The following is a 6,175-nucleotide window of genomic DNA, read 5'->3' on the forward strand; positions in this document are numbered from 1 at the left end:
GGGGGGGGCGTCAAAGTTGATTAGTCAGTATCAGAGCTAAAACTAGCCCTGGACCACTAGTGGCCTGGATCACTCAGGTGTATTTTACTGAGACCCATAGAATTCAGGCCCCAGGTTTTGGCATCTCAGTGGAAGAATTTACAGGAAAAAGTCTAAGACTGGGCCAGGGCACTGTCTCAGGTGAAGACATGTTTTGGTGTCTGAAAGGCCCTCACAGTGTGCCCTAGTTTTTAACCAAACAAGTTTATAAGGTGGGCACTTTTATGTCCACATTTCTCCAAGAAATCCATATCTGCTCTCCTATCCCCCAATCGTATCCCACCCTTACTTCACCCCCATCCCCTAGAAGAGGAGACTGCAGCCATCGTGGACCCCCCACTAGCCACAGGCTTTTTCAGATCCCCCAGTCCCAAAACTGCCATACTATGCTATTTAGAGCAAAAGAGAAGGTCTTTAGACTGGTAGATTTAGCAAAACAGACAGAGAGACCAAAAAAAACTTTTTTACATAGAAACAATATTTACTCTGAAACAGGAAAGGAAAAAAGCAGTGCAGGGTAGGTGAGCGTCGAAGGCCTAGAACCCACCTTCCCAACCTCCCAATGCTTCTCCCCACCCCAAACTTGAGGGAATCTTGATCTAACTCAACCATCTCATTTGAATTAGGGAACCAAGGCCCAGAATGGTTAAAGGAACTTCCAAGATCACACAGCCCTGCCCTGACATCTTGTCCTCCCTCCTCCCACTCCATGCCCTAGTCATCTGTCCATGCTGTGACGCCAGCATGCGACTCTATCAATAGCTGTCCCCTGCCCCACAATCCTCTTCCTCCCTCTACCTTCTCTAAAGCTTAAAAAATATATAGGCCGGCTTGGCGCCTGTGGCTCAAGCAGGTAAGGCGCCAGCCACATACGCCTGAGCTGGCAGGTTCGAATCCAGCCCGGGCCCGCCAAACAACAATGACGGCTGCAACCAAAAACTAGCCAGGCGTTGTGGTGGGTGCCTGTAGTCCCAGCTACTTGGGAGGCTGAGGCAGGAGAATCGCTTAAGCCCACGAGTTGGAGGTTGCTGTGAGCTGTGATGCCATGGCACTCTATCCAGGAGGACAGCTTGAGGCTCTGTCTCAAAAACAAAACAAAACAAAAAAAACATATAGGCCATCAGCCTGTGCCTAGAAATGCCTGAGCCATCAGTCCTGCCCTATGGCAAAGTCATCTGCTGACCACAGAGAACATGCTGGTGGTGTGCTGTGGCTTTCTCTGTTGTATGATCTCCTACCAGGAAAGTCGTCAGCACCAGCAAGGGGAGAGGGGCGTGGGAGTGTGAGGGATCATCAGTGCTCCTTTCTTCTGGGCCACCAGTCCTGTCCCAGTTGTCTTGCTCAGATGTCAGCCCTAAGAACAGGCTGAATCACTGGTCCCCACTGCCCATGTTGTAGCTTCTGCCCTTAGCCTTTGGCCTCCAGAATGCTCTCTCTGTCGCAGCATGATAAGTGTCTTCTATAGGAAGACCATCACCAGAATCACACGCTTCCAGGTCTCACAATGGCCCGTTGTCAAACCCCCATTTTGAATGTCAGGAAATAGAGGCTCAGAGAAACAAGGAGGCCTGCCCTGTTCTTCTACAAATCAATTTAAGTCCGAGTTCTCTTGACTTGCAGCATCATGCTCTTTCTACTATATCATAAACCATAATCCAATTCAAGGTAATAAATATTTATTAGCTACCTGCTCTGTGCCTGGCACTGGGCTGAATGGTTGATCTACTTCCAGACCCCTCCCACTGGGACAGATAAGCCAAAGGAATGATAAGCATGAGAGTAACCCCAGTCACCAGGTCTGTAACCCCCTGGGCTGCCTCCTTGCCCACCCCAACTAGACCTGACTTCTTGTTTTGTTTTTTATTAAATCATAGCTGTATACATTAATGCATTTATGGGGTACACTGTGCTGTTTTTATGTACAATTTGAAATACAACAAACTGGTTAACATAGCCTTCACCACAATTTCTTATTGTGTTAAGACATTTATACTCTACACTTGGTAGATTTGACATGTACTTGTTTTACTTCAGCTAATCCTAAAAGATGAACTGACCTGAGGACAAGAGGATGAATCCTTCCTTTGCCCCTAGAAAGGGTTCATAAATTTATTGAAAAAATTTTCCCCCTACATATTTATCACATCAGATATAAAGAGACCAATTTTTAACACCTTAAGCAAAACAAATCTATACAGATGACAGATTCCCTTTTGAAAGTCTTTGAGTCACACAAGGAAAGCTGCCTTTTCTTACCTGCCATATTATCTGAGTTTGTCCTCAAATGACTTCTGGCCATTTCAGAGTCAATCCATCCCACCCTGTCAACATTGATATTTTCCACCCTTCAGTTTATGCAAAATAATTGCAACACTACAAATCACCTCATCCAGAAAAAATAAATACAAGAGAAGAATATCAGAGTCTGCCTCTACAGCCCATTTCCAATGTAATCTTTGTGTGTTATAAAGTCAGTCAGTCTTCATTTCAAAGGTATAGCAATTGGAGATATTTCAGTAGTGGAAAAACTTCAGATCATAAGTGGCAAATTGATCACTCCTCCTAAGGGTACACAGAAAATTTCTATAACCTAAGTCTTCTTTCATGCCATGGATTCCAAAAGGAAAATGCAGCCTTTAGAGATGCCAAATAAAAACACAAAGACTCTTTCTCGATGCAGAAATGACTGCTTTAAAATCTACAAATGGGGGCGGCGCCTATGGCTCAGTTAGTAGGGCACCGGCCCCATATACCAAGGGTGGCAGGCTCAAACCTGGCCCTGGCCAAACTACAACTATAAATAGCCAGGCATTGTGGCAAGCACCTGTAGTCCCAGCTACTTGGGAGGCTGAGGCAAGAGAATCATCTAAGCCCGTGAGTTGGAGATTGCTGCGAGCTGTGATGCCACAGCACTCTACCCAGGGTGACAGCTTGAGGCTCTGTCTCAAAAAAAAAAAAATCCTACAAATGGATCAATACTTCCATGAAGCTGATAAGCAGGCAATTTAGCTCAATCTGAACCATCAGTGCTTCCTCAACCCACCCTACCAACATCTCTCCTGTCCTGTTTCCTCCACTACCTGCCTGTCCTGTTTTCTCTTTTTTGTAATTTGTGTTCCTACTTCCTCTCTTTTCACTCTCTTCTCTCTCCCTCATGTACTATTACTTTCTGGATACCAGCTCCTATATTAGGCTCTGGGACCACAGGCAAAATCCTTACCCACTTACCCACACATGCAGTACAGCAACACAGCTCATGATCTAAGCCAGGAGAGAGGCTTGAATCACCACAGAGGGGGTGCCAGCTGCAGATTGGGAAGGAAAGGAGAGTTGAGGAATACTCAGGCAGGAATGTGGTAGAGTGTACTAGTTGCCCTAATTTCTCCCTCATCCCTGGCCCTTGGCCAGATAACTGTGCCCTCCAACCATGACTCTGGACTCAGCCATGCAACTTAGTTTGGTGGATATGATATTAGGAGGCATGACACTGGCAGAGATACTTGAAAATTCAGGTGGCCCAGGCACAACCACCCGTGGGCTGACCTGTGGATGCAAGAGCAAGCCAAGCCAAGATCAGCCAAGCCCCAGCTGTCCCAGTGACATGTGAATGATACTAAATGATTCCTGTTTTAGACCCCTAAGTACTGGGGTGTTTTGCTACACAGTAGTAGCAAACTGATACAGCTCCTCTAACTATTTCTGATATTTGCCTTTTTCTCCAATGCAGCCTGTCCTGGCCCCTTGAATGTCCTGAGGACTGAACCATTAACGTATACTTGCTTTCTCTGTTTCCTTTGGGGGATTTATATATTATTTTTCTGAGCATCAAGCATATACCAAGGTATATGTTTTTCAGTTGGCCTGGGAACTTTTGGAAGTTAGAGTCACATCTCTCCCATTCAGATCTCATGATAGAGTCCATTTTCTCATCATAGAAACTGTTCCCTCTCTTGGTTGCTTTCTTTGAAGATTTTGTAATCATGCCCATACCCAGATTCAACCTACCCTGGTACATTTTCATCTCTTCTCTTGTGGGAAGGGAAATCAAAATCAGCAAAAGCAGTGGTTGCTGAAAGATAATGTGAGCAAAACTAATCAAATAGCCTTCTGCTTGGCGAGGAACCAAAACCTCAAACACACACAGACACCACAACCAACTCTTCCTTTCTGCAAGGACCACAGAACAACTGGCAGGTAGAGAGACCATGACCAAGATCATCACCACACATGTGACATCAAGTAACCACAGACCTCAGAAACCACAATGACATGGTAGGAAGTTAACTCAACATAAGCCAGATTTGGTGCCAGCAGCTTTGCTTCTCTTGTACCATTGAACACTCATAAAAATGTACTGTGGCACACATTATTATCCCCATTCTACAGATGTGGTAACTACGGCTCAGAGAGGTAACCTGCCCAAGGTTACTCTAAGCTAGTAAGCGGCAAAACAAATATCTGAGCACAAGTTTGTCTCTGGGCAGAAATGAAGGACAGCAAGAGCTCTTCCCTCCCCTCATTCCTATTTTAGATCTATTTACCATGCAACAGAATCACTTGAAATTCATATTCTGTGCATCACCCCCAAATGTTCAAAATCAGTAGATTTGGCATGAAGGCTGGGACTGCATTTTGAATAAGCACCTTACGTGATTTTGGCAGGAGAAGGACACGTCTACCAAGCCCACTAGCCCCAAGAGAAGGATGGGAGACACAGAGGGCAGGGCTGTTCCAATCAAGGTGGCCCAGGCACAACCACCTACTAGTCTACAGGTGGTCTTCAAGGCACATTTAGAGAATCGCTGACCTAAATCGTGTCAAATAAGATGACTCAAGATTGCATTCTTGCTTTGGAAAGTCTGAGCTGGCTGGGAATTGTTCAAAGGTGACACAAAAAGTTATAAGGAATGTATGACTCTGGAAAAGATAGACAGCAAATTATCATGAACATTGGAGAGAAGAGGTTTCTATATTCTTACCAACGCTCCTTTGAGATAAGTTTAAGATGTTACATTTCTCTCTTCTCTCTAGAATTTATAGAAATTGCTAAGAACTCGTGTGTTAATCACCTTGGGCTGCTATAACAAAATGCCACAGACTAGGTGGCTTAAACAACAGATATTTCTCATGGTTTCAGAGACTGCCAAGTTCAAGATCAAGGTGTTGGCAGGTTTGGCTCATGGTGAGAAGCCACATCCTGCTCTGTAGCCTCTTGCTGTACCCTCATTTGGTGAACACAAGAAACTTGATGTCTCTTCATCTCCTTATAAGGACACTAACCCCATTGTGGGGATTCTACCTTCATGATCGCATCTCAACCTAATTACCTCCCAAAAGCCTCACTTCCTAATGTCACCACAATGGGGCTTCAACATAGGAATTCTGGACGATACATAACAGTCAATTCATAATAACCAGCTCAGTCTTTCCTCCATGAGCTCGAATGTTCAGAGGGTCACGTCATGTAAGGGAAAGGGTCCTAGTCTGTAACAACCTCTGAGCCCCTTGTCTGTGCCGTCCAGCCCTCTGTATGTCCCCCTGGATGGGCTTTCCTCAGGACTGCCTATTTCTGTGTCTCTCCCTCTTCCTCCCAACAACCACTACACACACATACACCAGACTGAGAATTTCTTCAGGGCAGAGAATGTGTCTGATTTCTCTTCTGCCTCCAGATATTTAGCACAGGGCATGGTCCAGCATGGACAATTAAGAAACATGTATTAAAATTAGAAAGTGGGCTAAGGGAGAAAGGGCTTGGTGGGTTAGTGATGCTTCTAGGCTGATAAGAGAATCCTTTGGAGTAACAAGATGATGACAGAGATCTGAGGCCTTTGGAGGAGAGGGAGAGTCACATCAAAGACAAGGCCACAAACTAAAAGAGCTACATTTTCTGATCACCCATTATATTAGCCTGCTCAGCCTCTATAAGAAAGTAGCATGGACTGAGTAACAGTAGAAATCTATTTTCTCACAGTTCTGGAGGATAAAGGTACAAGACCATTTGGGGTTGGTTTCTGGTGAGGGCTCTCTTCCTGGCTTGTGGATGGCTGCCTTCCAGCTATATTCTCACATGACTCTTTGTGTGCATGCAGAAAGAGAACAAGCTCCAGTGTCTCTTTTCTTTTTTTTTTTTTTT

This window comes from Otolemur garnettii, unplaced genomic scaffold (assembly GCF_000181295.1).
Source record: "Otolemur garnettii isolate 467f Iridium unplaced genomic scaffold, OtoGar3 scaffold00014, whole genome shotgun sequence".
NCBI classification, from domain to species: Eukaryota; Metazoa; Chordata; class Mammalia; order Primates; family Galagidae; genus Otolemur; species Otolemur garnettii.